Consider the following 14131-nt stretch of genomic DNA (forward strand, 5'->3'; position numbering starts at 1 on the left):
TGTATTAATTTCTTTGTTTTGACGAACACAAATGAAGATATTTTGGGGAATGTTTGAAACCAAACCAGTCAGAGGCCCCATTGACTTCCATAGTAGCAAAAAAATATGGAAGTGAATGGGGCCTCTGATTTGTTCAGTTTCAAACATTCCCCAAAATATCTTCATTTGTGTTCGTCAGAACAAAGAAATTAATACAGGTTTCTAACAACATGAGGGTGAGTAAATGATGATTGAATTTTTGGGTGGGTGAACTATCCCTTTAAACCCACAGCATTCCTTTAAATCTTAAAGTCTTTGTTTCGTCAAATTGCAGTGCCCTTTTAAAACCATTTTGTGCCTGAAGTGTTATTTCAAAGCTATGTCATGGTGTTGTACAAAGTTTATACATTCGAACGCAAAGAGTTTGTAACTACAGATTCATGTTCACTAACCAAGACAGCGGTGTAGTGTCACGCTTTAATGCTTTTATTTTCTGTTTGTTTGTTCAATTTTATTTAGTCTGTTAATGCTCATCCGCTGCACTGATAACAGGCACTGAAAAACTTTACAATATTCTCCTCCAGAATCACAGCTCAGACAGGAAGTGAGTCAACAGTTTATATTCCTGATTGGCTGCAGGGAAGGTATGAGGTCATTATTATTCGAACTGAAGCATTTTTATTCACATTTACAGTTGGTTACCAAAAATTATGAGGTGGTTGTGTGGTTTCATGTCATTTAAGACATGAAAGCATCTGCGTTATTCTCTGGCTGTTCTGGAAGGAAAAACATTCGCAGTGTCAAGATTGCATTTTAGGAAATTTGGGAACTGCGATTCAAGCCCTAAATTTTGGCAGAAAACACAGAAAATGTACGTCACTGGTATGGCTAACTTAGGCTACATTACGTCATTGGGAATTTTCACTGCCTGAATTGTACACTGATGTTGGTTTTTCCAACTAGGTCACATTTTTTCCCAAATAGGTCTTTTTTCTTGGAATACTTTCCAATCAACCATGCAGATTTTAAAATTCGGGACAGCAATGTTGTTCCAACACGTTAATCCAGATAAAATATCCGGCTTGCATAAATGATGTGCTTCTTTAACAACACTGAGGTTTCCGATGATCATACACAAATTCCTAATGATCATTCCAGGGTTTAAAAAACATGTCTCTGTTCCCAATGTACTGCATATGGAATCAATATCACTGTTGAATTAGAATACTTTCCCTTTAATTTCTTTATTAAACAAGTGTAAACTGCATATCCTGGGGTTATGATAGCCCATCTGAGACCTCTCAGGACATTTTGTGTGTTTCTGCACAGCAGATTGAGATTACGTGAAAACTCAGGATATCCGTAATGTTTGTTCTCTGGGTATTTACTGTATGGGGATGCTTTACCCTTAACCCTAAACCATGTAAATCCACCCACAACCCTCTTATTTGTGTTCTAGATTCAGTTTGCTTGTAAATATCGTTTCAGATCATATAACCTGTCATAAGAATCAAAATGCACTTTCCTCCAGCTTTTTGAAGATTTCATTTGTGGGTGAGACTTTCCTTTTTTAAGTGTTATAATTTATTTTTAACCGCTCTATTAAGTTTAGCTTTTCAAGTGTGTGAACATGCATTTTATTATGCCCCTGTAAAACAAAAGATATGTCCCCAACAACAAAAATAAAAGTACAAAAATTGTTTGTTGGATTGTTTTTTATCAGTTCAATTTTAATAAATAAATTCAAATGTTAGCTCATTAAATAAGTATATTTTTATTAACATAAAAAATGCTTATATTAAGTTTTGAAGTTGTATCACGCGGTACCTGTATTTAACCAAGAGAGGGCGCAAGGGTGTCCTATAGTTTGTAATGGGTCTACCAGCGCTCTTTACACATTCCTGACTCTTTCTTTGGAATTAAAACTTAATGTCAAAAACAAATCTGGAGCTCAACATCTGTGAAAGCTTTTCACCGTGTTTTTTTTTATATTTTATTTACAAATGTAATTTTAGAAATAAAGTTTGCATTTTAATCTATCCTTGATGTTCTGTAGAAGATGCCGAACTGCGCTTTTATTTTGACACCATACAGCTCAGAGACAGACAGCTCATTCCATCATACCCAACCAATCAAATGTCACTGTACAAAAGTCACGCCCACTTTATACATCTGAGGATGAATGAAATCTCGCGAGATATTGGGTTTAGCGGGGTAGGTTTGGGAGTAGGAAGGAAACAGCGGTTCTGGCTAGTGGGATACATTTACGACCTAAATCCCATAACATTTTGAGTTTAGGGTTAGGTTTAGGGGTAGGGTTTAGGAAGAAAACAGCGCTTATCCGGAGAGATTTCACGAGATTTTGGCCGTAGCCGTATCCCTTTTAGCCACCACCCCGAGGATGTGGAAGCATGAAGTCACCATGACAACAGTGGGATAGATTTAACTCTGGATGCTTTTGGTTTCTTAGTTCAGTATTTGCTAACAGTGACAAAACTTTGGTCTGCTGACTTTAGTTCTCGTCAGACTGATTTTAAAATAATGCTGCTACAAAAGGGTATTTACAGTGATGCCATAAAATAAACATTTTCAGTTCCCCAAAGTTTATTTTTTACTATTTCATAATCTGAAGTACATTCCAAGTTTTGAATAAATAAAATACACATAATAATAAAAAAATATGTCTTTACTACCTAATGTACAAATTCCTAATTTGTGAGACTGGATGTTGACACAGGTTTGCACTTGGTCGGGTTTAAGAATTTAGAAACTGCAAGTATTTGCATAGAAATGCAGAAGTGCTTCTTGCTTTGCAGGATCTTTCAGCGAAAATAGAAAGGCATTTAAGGTCAAAAGAAAAAGAACAGGATCTTTTTCGTTGTAAAATATATATATATATATATAAATATATATATATATATATATATATATATATATATATATATATATAATAATTTTAATATATTCAAAATACAAAAAAATTGCCAAAAAATATATAAGCTAAAAGATACTTTGAAATATGTTTACAAAATATATTTTCACACTATATGTAGTTTGCAATATTTCAAAAATAAATATATTTTAAAGGATTTAAAATATATATTTAGCTCTCCATATATTTTAATATGTTTACAAAATATATTTTTTCACAATATATTTTTGGCCATTTTTGTATATTTTGAAATATATTTTAGAAATAAATATATTTTAAAGCATTTTAAATATATTTTTAACTTCAAAATGATACTTTATATGTATATATGCTTGTGTTTAGCACATATTTAAAATATGTTTTGGCCCAAAATACATTTCTTGCCATATGGAGTGTATATTTCATTAGGCTTTACTTTCTACAAAATGTATTTATATTTAATATTTTTGGTCATTTATTTTTCATTGTATGGGATCATCTGTTTATTCTGTTTAATCAGTTTATTAAGAATTTATTTTGGGGTAAAATGAACACCCCCAATTGTAAGTTGCTTTGGATGAAGAGTCTGATAAATGAATAAATAGAAATGTAAAGTGTGTACATCCTTAAATAAAATAAAATAAAATCCTTCTTCTGGTTTCGTTCATCACGTCTGGGTAAAATCTTCCTCACGGTTCTGTTTTTTACATCCTGCATATGTGTTAACACTGCCAACCCTTAAATTGGCCTTTCCTGCTTTCAGACTATGATTACAACACCCATGTTTCCATGTGCGCTCACTTCTGTATCCATGAAATCATCTCACAATCTTGCTCTTAATTGCTTTAAACATGACATTTAATGTGGTTACGATGACCTATTACAAAACACGGTTTAAAGGGTTTGAGTTGTTAAAGTGAAATAGCTGAGATCTGCAGATCTTAGGGTGAACCCTGGAAACAGTGCTCTAGTTAAAGTGTCTGTCTGGGTCTGTGATCGGAGACCTGTCGTCATTGTCTCGGGGCTGAGGAGGCTTTGGTTTTCATAACGCTGTCTGCAGGATGGGTCTGATGCCCAGGACAGGAAATAATCCACAGTAGCAGACTACACTGTAACTTTAAGAAATGAGTTCTGGTAAATCACTTCAGATGTCTCTGCAGCAGAGAGTATGCACACAAGGAATAATCATTGAAAACTTACTTATTTCAATAATCAGCTAAAAGTTCAAGGAACAAGACATTTTGTGAGCAGTTGCTATAAATTATACAAAATAAGTTGAATTAACTTAAAGGGGACATATCAAGAAAATCTGACTTTTTCCATGTTTAAGTAATATACTTGAGTGCTTCCCTTAACCTACAAAATTTGAAAAAGTTGGACAACCCAGTAACTTCTTTGGCAAACCATTCTCTGCAAGCGTACAAAGTAGGTAAATTTGGCTCCCCTTGTGATGTCAGAATTCCATTCGAGCTATTCGCGCGTTTCTCGTTTTTTTCTGATTGCCTTGTAGGATGCATTACGACTTCATGAGGCGAGGCGCTGCAAGAAACGACATGTGAATGACATCAGAGTAACGCGAGAGCGATTTGAAATCAGCCTCCTCCGCAAGATTTCTCGCAGTACTCTTCTGCTTGTCAGTACTTGCAGCGCTGCAAAGTTGAGCACACTTAAAACACTCGAAGCAGATCTGCCTTGCGTATGCCTGTGCCTCGTCCATTAATTGTATATAGCAGGACAATTAATTTACTTCTCAGCGTGAGAAATACAAGGTGTGGCATGTGAATTGACTGAAATGCGTGTGTCTCACGGTGAATGCGTGACACTTGAGAGCCCTGCAGTAGTCCGTGGACATTGGCATATGGCAGTGTTCTTCACTCCCAACCCTGGAGAGCCATGTGCCCTGCAGAGATTAGCTCCAACCTTAATCAAACACACCTGCAAGCTAATCAATGTCTTCATGATCAATAGGGCTGCATCCGAAACCGCATACTGTACAGTAGGTACTGAATGAGATGAAGTACCTACTTACTTACCGTTAAAACAGTAGGTACTGTATAGTATGAATCCTGGTAGTATGAATTAGATTCGGACGTATACATCAACCATGTTGCTACATCACGTGATATAAGTCGTCATCACGTCATGTCATTCCAGCGTGAAAACTGCCGCATGCCTCTTCTTCTTTGTTGGATAACTCCTCTGCCAGGGCATCATGGGATAGTGAAGTGTCCATCGTATGCACACTGCAAAATCTAACCGGAAGTAGTAGGTCATCCAGGTACTTTTCGCATACTGTTTTACGAATACTATGTATTCGGACATACTACTCGCCTCGCCTACTGCTTTTCGCGTACTATATAGTATGGAAGTAGGCGGTTTCGGACGCAGCATAGAAAATCACAGGTAGGTGTTTTTTATTAAGGTTGGAGCTAAACTCTGCAGGGCACCTCTCCAGGATTGGGAGTGAAGAACACTGGCATATGGCCAGACATTGCTTTTTTAACATATATGTTTGTCTTTCCTAACACTATTAAACCATCCCACCTTTGTAAAACACAAGGCTCATCATAATGGATGTTTTTAATGAAGGCTCACTGACAAAACTTTGCAACTACACAATGAAAGAGAATTCATTGGTGTATTTTTATAGGATTTTTATCCCAAAATTTTACATACCTGACATATGGCTACTGCTACTGATTTACTACTCCTTTGGGAGGTTTTTTGAAGTCTGGAAAAAGACCGCTCCAAATTTTTGTTGAATCTAGCAAAGTCGATCACACAACTACTTTTCCCATTTTAGACGCGTTTTTCACGCTATGCTAATGCTGTCGCTTACGCCGCATTCAGACAGCCAGTGATGTTATCGCTGCTCATCGCCTGCCGCTGGTGGTTGATGTCGCTTGTGGGTGTTCCCACTTCTGGTTGCGTAGTAGTGTGACGTTACCCCATGTTGTAAACAACAAATCAGTGCTCCACTTACTTCACTCCCATTGGTAGTCGCTCGTGAAACTCGCTGCTAATTTGCATAAAGTTAAACTTTTCTCAACTTTTGTCGCGCGACTCCGTCGCTAACCCCTCGTTCAGACAGCCAGCGACGTTATCGCTGTGTGTCGCTTGTCTCTTCCAATGAGGCGTTTCTAAATCTGCTTGTTATAAACAAATGAGTACCATCCACGCCAGTAACTGACGAGAGAAGGGTGACGTGAACTCCACTGCTTTGTTCTCATTGGTAGTCGCTCCCGAAAGTCGCTCGACATTTGCATAAAGTTAAACTTTTCTTAACTTTCTCACGTCGCTGGACACGCCCATACGGTCGCCAACGGTCACGTTCGCTCGTGTCGCCCGGAAGTCGCCCAGTTTCCATTGAAATGAATGAGATCGTGTCGCTCTGCTACTGCTTGTCGTTGGCTGTCTGAATGGGGTGTCAGACTTTTTCCACTGAGTGGGCATAACCGCAGTCCTTTCGCTGAAGGTGACGTCACAGAGCGTAGTTATGCTAATTTGAAAACCACGCCCACCGGGGAAACGTCTCCATTGACTTTGTATTGCGAGAGGCCGCCTCCTTGTCATGGCTTATAACAAAAACAGAATAATGCCTAAAAGCTACTGTGAGACAAGATGTACAGCTAACAAGCCAAAAAAACTTTTTTTATAAGCTGTCGAGCCGTAAAACCCAGCCTAAGTGGATCGCCGACTACGTTTCCCCCTAGTGGACGCAGTTCTAATAATATGAAAAGTTTCCAGTTTCCACTTTTGTTTCTTTAAACGCTCGTTTTTTGGGATCGACAGCTTATAAAAACTTATTTCTGTTTTTTTTGGCTTGCTAACTGTACATCCTGTTACACAGCAGCTTTTAGGCATTATTCTGTTTTTTGTTATAAGCCAGAAATGACAAGGAGGCAGCCTCTCCCAATACAAAGTCAATGGAGACGGATGGATTGTTTTTCCCCGGTGGGCGTGGTTTTCAGGTTATGACGCGCTGCGCTCTGTCTCTATTGGATAAATTAGCAGTGAGCAACAGGATGACACAGACCAAAACAAAAACATATTCTGACCCAGAAGGCGCATTTTTAAAAGAGAATAACTGGCTACATCAATGTTTTCCAGAGGAACAGATACATGAACTTAGCATGTTTCCTAAATATCTACAAATATATTTTTTTATGTAGTAGGCTACAGCATTTTGATTTTTTTAAATTATATCGTAAAAACAACATTAACCTCCTAAGACCTGGATGTCCATGTGGACATAATTTTTTTTTATGTTTGCATCATAATACTTCCAAATCCCAGGTCTTAGGAGGATAAATATGTTTGCACACCCCCTTTAAAAGCAGGACTGGGATATTTACTGTATGTTTTGCTGAAATACGCCCCATGTTTTATCAGTCAATATCAGGGCAGTGGTGCATTGGCAGGGATTTTATTGACTCAGGCTGGAGACTTAGAGTTTAAATAACACAACAGCCGCTCTTCTTTTCATGACCGTACTGATCTCAATGCTCTAGATTAATACATAGACTTTAGAACCGACCTGCACCACACCCTTAAAAAAGTGCTTTCACAGTGATGCCATAGAAGAACCATTTTTGGTTCCTCAAAGAACCATTTGGTATCATTTGTTGTATTTTTTTATAATCTAAATAAGCTTTTGTGAAACAGAATGTTAAAGGTTCTTTATGAGCCCATTTAGCCTAAAACGGTTATTATATGGCATTGTAAAGCACATTTATGAGTGCATGATGGCCTTCTGTTCTTTAACATTACAGTCTAAAGAAATTCATAGAGGTTTGTAACAACATGAGGGTGAGTAAATTTCATTTTTGGGTGAACTATCCCTTTAAGCATTCTCTCCATGTGCATGTTCGACTTTAATGTTTTTGTTGCTGTTTTTTCTGAGAAACTATCTGGCTGGTGCTTCTCAGTTCCAGTCCTGCACATTTTGTGTCTTTGTTATGCAACCTGATTTAAAAAAAAGGTTTTGAAGTAGAGATGAACTGCCTGTATGCATAAGTATGCAGAAAATACATCAGGACTGGCATTGAGAACCACAGGTGTAATGATTCTCAACAGGGGCTCCTGTAAACTTTCGAGGTGGGTCGTATAGTTAAATAATAAAAAAAGTGTGACATGTGCATCGTATTTCTTACTCTGGAGAAACATCAAGTACCAGTGTTTTATTGCAGTCGAACTATTGACTAGACGTCCACTGGAATTGTTTTGCGTTTGGCCTCGAGTGAATCTGATTAGCAGATGTTTGTGCCCTAAAATGAGACCTAAAACAGGAGGGGCTGAATTAACGGGTTCTTGTTTAAAGAGATCAGAAAGCATTTGAAGAATGTAGCCTGAATGTTCTGAGGAAGTAACTGTTGTCTTCTGGGAACTTTGCTTGGCTTGAAGACAAGGGGCGGAGTCAGAGGAAGGGTCTCATGATTAGGGGGAGTGGTCCAAACATTTCCGCATCTTCTTTCTCTTGTTTTCTTTGATCTGGCCTGCATCCAGTGTCTGCTGTGTTTAGTAATCCTCTTTCTTTCTCTTTACAAAACAGCAGAGTCATTATGAATTACAAGGTGATGCATGGTTTGCAAGCGATTACAGAATTTTCTCTTTAACCTCCTAAGACCTGAGCTTTGGTTTGCTTTTTTCAAAGTTCTTCCAGCTATTTTGGGGTTAGGAAGAACCAATAAATGTAATAACCAAATATTTTTCTTTGAACATGAAGCAGTGTAATTGTCCACGTTTGTGTAGGTTTCAGTTACACCGAATTAACCCTTATGGGGCCATTTTTGACCTTTTTTTGTCCTAATTTGGCCAGAACTTTCTCTGTGTTTCAGCAAATGGAATGATTTTTGGTGACAAATCTTATATTGACACATATTTTGAGAAAATGCTTAGAAATTTTTCAAAAACTCAAAAATATACTGTTGGCAAGTTGTTCATGTACAAAAAAGGCACTACATTAAACGCCTTTTTGCGATTAAAAATGTATCAAATAAATTTTTTGCATAAATCACCCTCAGTACTGATCAACACTACCAAATGTTTACAAAATTTCCTTGATTTTAACTCTTTAATTGCCAAGTTCATAAGTGATGTCACTGATTTGGGGAAAAACACACAAAAAGACTGATTTTCAATATAAAAAGATGATTGTGGACTTGTCTTGGGCTTGTCAAAGATTAGTAAAAACATTGGCTTTGATGCATTTTTAGTTTTTGTGCAACATCAGATTTCCCCCCCTAATTAGTTGTTTGTGGCTTTTTTTGCCCCATTGACTTCCATTATAACAACATTGTTTGAATGCAAAGCCATGACACCTTATTATCATGCATTCTTGATTGTTCTTGATTTTTTATTTTGCTAAGAGGTAAAGTTTGTTAACCATTAACCCTTTAGTAGGCCTGTGCAAAAACAGAGCTTAATTTCTGGCTTGTACATTGAGTACATTGAGAAAAAAAAATTATGCTGCACAAAACCAACAATGCATCATAGCCAATGTTTTTATTAATCTTTGAAATGCCCAAGACTGTGAAAATGGTAAAAAATCAATCCACAATCACTTTATATATTGAAAATCGGTCATTTTGTGTATTTTTCCCAAAAGTCAGTGACTATCACTTATGAACTTGCCAATTAAAGAGTTAAAATCATGAAAATTTTGTAAAAATTTGGTAGTTTTGATCAGTACTGGCAGTAATAGATTTATGCAAAAAAAAAAAAAAAAGGTTTTAAAAAAATCATCTGAGAAATTTTTACATACTTTTTTTGTACCCAAAAACCCGAAAGGGTTTTGAATTTGAACAACCCACAAGGATGGTGCAAACAACACAAATGTGGACATCCAGGTCTTAGGAGGTTAAACTGATCATGTAAATCAAAACTGTTTTATTTCCATTCACTCAGCCGTTGGGTTAAATAAAAATTACACCAGAAAATGATTATATTTGACCCAACAATGGGTTAAAACAACCTAGTATAGGTTAAATTACAAGCCAATGGGTTTGGTTTGTCCCATTTTGACCCAAAGCTTTGTTGAAAATAACCCAGCATTTTTTAGCACTAAAATAGTTTTAATAATCTCCAGTGACTGCATCCCTGTTGGCTGTTTATTAAATAAACACCATGAATGACAAATATGTTTACTCAGACTTAACAAATGTAAACTTGTATTACAAATCCTAAACATGCACCATGCCTAAATGGCATTAATGTTGGAAATAGTGATGTCAAAATTAAAACCGGGAACTGTGGGAAGGACAAAGACAATTCTTAACACTTTCACCATCTGGACTCCCAAGATTGTACTTTTATGTTTTCATTGTCAGACACACACACACATACACACACACACACACACACACATACGCATGCACACACATGTGCGCACACAAACACACACACATACAGTTTTGTGTAATCATGACATTACAGTAACAGCTGTTTTGTGTTTTGACTGTGACTGGAATGAATTTTCCTTAGAAATTTTCTCTAAGAAGTCAAAAGACCTTTGGCCTGATTTAGGTCATTCCTGGTGAACGAGTCTTTGAAGGTGATATTTATGGATCTGCTTACTGGACCCTCGCAGTCGGAGACACACTGCAGATGCTCATGTGCTTTACGTTTGATCAAAGAAGAAATCTGCCATTTATAATTCCTTCAAAGTTCATGAAGCTTTAAATGAAACTTCAAAACTAAGGATCTCTTTAAAAAATAATGCTGAAAGACTTTAGAAAGACAGCTGAACTGTTGTTTTTATTTTTAGAGATTTTCTGCTATAAGATTGCTCTCCTGGGTAAACCCAAAGTATGTTTCTTCTTTATAACTAATCATAAAAAGTTATGAACTATTAAGGAAACTGTTTGTGGAAAACCATTTTGGTCATAATTTCTGTTAAATCTGTGCGAAACTGTAAAGCTACAGCCACATTTTATACCACACACCACTGTCTGTCACACTTTTAATTCAAAGTACACATTTTAAACATACATATTTTATGTGCCCACATGTTTCCTATTAAGTAAAATGTTTATGTGGTCTTTTTGGAATTTTTTTTAACTCCAATCTCAAAAAAGTTCCCTACAAGCACTTAAAATAAACACTGGAGTAATTTGGCGAGTATACATTTTTCAGAAACAACAACATAAACAAACGGACTTCGTGGTCCAAACATAATCTTCGGTAGAATCAATAACAACAGAGTCCTTTTAGAGTCATTTATTTCTGATAAAAAGGGAAATAAATGACAAGTAAAATACCTTAGTTCAAATCATAGCTAAAGCGTATCAAGTACGACACTAAACTAATGTTACTGTGTAAAATGTGTACTATAAATCTTAATTACAGATCGGCTGCCAAACCTCCCTTCACATAGTGGTGATCCATTATCACCGTCTCCCCTCATCTTAAGGAAACCAAAACATTTGTTATTTTTGGAAAGGTTTTTGTTCCAGAGTTCAGTTTAGCCACTAGTCAGACCATTAAAGAAACAGAGACCGAAAGTTAGGTTCAGTCCAGACACGTAACAGTACAACGCAAGTTCATCCAATGAAACTGTCTATATGAAACGGCCAAGGTATCGCAAGAACGAGTCGAGAATATCTCTAATGAATCACTCTCTTGGTACTTCAACGTCATTATCTGATCGTTATATTACAAATATTACAAACTCACAACAGTACTCTGGCGAAGGATTACAAGGAGAGTGCCTTGAATGTGATAGTGCACACAGGTGAAATATAATATATGTGAAAAAAGCAATTGATTTGTTAATGTTGAATCAAATACAATTGTTCATTGTCTGCTCAAGTTAGTTTATGGGCATCAACTAATATTTGAAGTTAAAGTGGAGGTCTAATGCAATTTTCTAAATTGTAAAAGGGACACTCCACTTTTTTTGAAAATATTCAAATTTTCCAACTCCTCTAGAGTTAAACATTTGTTTTTACAGTTTTGAAACCCATTCAGCTGATCTCCGGGTCTGGTGGTAGCACTTTTAGCATAGCTTAGCATAATCCATTGAATCTGATTAGATCATTAGCATCGCGCTAAAAATAACCAAAGAGTTTTAATATTTTTCCTATTTAAAACTTGACTCTTCTGTAATTACATTGTGTACTAAGACTTACATAAAATTAAAAGTTGCAATTTTCTAGGCAGATATGGCTATGAACTATACTCTCATTCTGGCGTAATAATCAAGGACTGTGCTGTCGTAACATGGCTGCAGGAGGCACAATGATATTACACAGTGCCCAAAAATAGTCCCTGTGCTATTGCTAGTTACCAAGGCAAAAAGTGCCAATCATAGTGAGAGCAAGAGCACACCTATCAATGTTGGAACCGCAGGCGGTACGTAAAACTGCATCAAATGTCTGTGTTCGGTTGACAACCAGCGCGTAAGAGTATATAATGTAAACAACACGCAAGCAGTTAATCAGAAGTTATCCACGGATAATGCAACGATGTATTTCGCATGTTCCGTGTTCATGACTCGCTCTACCTACAGCACGCCCTAAGCAGCAGAAATAGGCCGTACAGCTGATATTCTTTTATAGATCTGACGAAACCAAAGAATTTTTGTAGTTATGAAGGATGCAATACTACTCCATAGGTAACCAAGATAAACATGAGATTGGCAGAAACTGTGAATGTTATGTGACCTTTTAAAATGAAGTAATAATTGTCCGTTACAGGAATATTCCATTTTCTTAAAAGAAAAATCCAGATAATTTACTCACCACCATGTCATCCAAAACGTTGATGTCTTTCTTTGTTCAGTCGAGAAGAAATTATGTTTGAGTTTCAAAGGACTATAAATGATCCCAAACGAGGCATTAGGGTCTTATCTAGTGAAACGATTGTCATTTTTGATAAGAAAAATAAAAAATATCAACTTTTAAACCACAACTTCTCGTCTAGATCAGGTCGTGATGCGTGATGTGACCCCACGCAATACGTCATGATGTCAAGAGGTCACAGAAGACGAACGCGAAACTCCGCCCCAGTGTTTACAAGTGTGTTGAAAAAGGACCATACCTACGGTGTTGTATGTCAACTGATACTAATTAATGTCTTTGTGTCAGTTTATTGTTTACAATGGTCCGCAAATGTGCGTTTTATATATGTAACACGTGACCTCCCTACGTCACTACGCATTTACGTAAGTTGCGCTGGATCAGACCTAGACGAAAAATTGTGGTTTAAAATAGCATATTTTTTATTTTTCTTGTCAAAAATGACAATCGTTTCGCTAGATAAGACCCTAATGCCACGTTTGGGATCGTTTAGAGTCCTTTGAAACTCCGTTGAAAAAAACTGTTAAGTGTTAAGTATTAAATGTTGGGCTCTATTAAAGTCCATTAAAATGAGAAAAATCCTGCAATATTTTCCTCAAAAAACATAATTTCTTCTCGACTGAACAAAGAAAGACATCAACATTTTGGATGACATGGTGGTGAGTAAATTATCTGGATTTTTCTTTTAAGAAAATAGAATATTGGTAACACTTTAGTATAGGGACCAATTCTCACTTTTAACTAGTGTCTTATTAGCTTACATATTAGCGGTTTATTAGTGCTTATAAAGGACATATTAATGCCTTGTTCTGCATGACCATATTTTACATCCCTTAACCCAATCCAATACCTAAACCTAACGTCTACAACAACTACCTTATTAGCTATTAATTAGCAGTACATTGGGAGTTTACTAAGGCAAAAGTCATAATTAATAATCAATAAGTGTTCCCCATACTAAAGTGTTACCGGAATATTCCTTTAAGGTCAACTAATGTTAACACACAGTACCTTATTGAATGGTGTTACTTAAAGGTGCAGTATAATGTAAAACTGTATTTATGTAGGCATAGATGAATAATAAGAGTTCTGTACATGGTAATGACATGTCATGAGCCTCAAACACGATTGTTTCCTCATTCTTATGTAAACCTTGTGCATGCAAAAGACCGCTGGAAAACAGACCCAGCTCAACATAACACCAACAGTGACATTACAGTAGAGATGTATGCTCCCAACATTAAATTATGCTGAAGTTCTACCATTGACATTACAGTTACGTTTTGCAGGTCCATACTAAAAAAAACACCCCCACAAACTTGCTGCTCGGAAAGGTCCATTAACAATCTCCCAAAATTTGATTATTCCTCATAATTGGTATTTTTATCTGATACAGACTTAAAAATAAGATCTGTTTGCACACACACAGAGCTACTGAAGAAGC

This window comes from Paramisgurnus dabryanus, chromosome 23 (genome assembly GCF_030506205.2).
Source record: "Paramisgurnus dabryanus chromosome 23, PD_genome_1.1, whole genome shotgun sequence".
NCBI lineage: Eukaryota > Metazoa > Chordata > Actinopteri > Cypriniformes > Cobitidae > Paramisgurnus > Paramisgurnus dabryanus.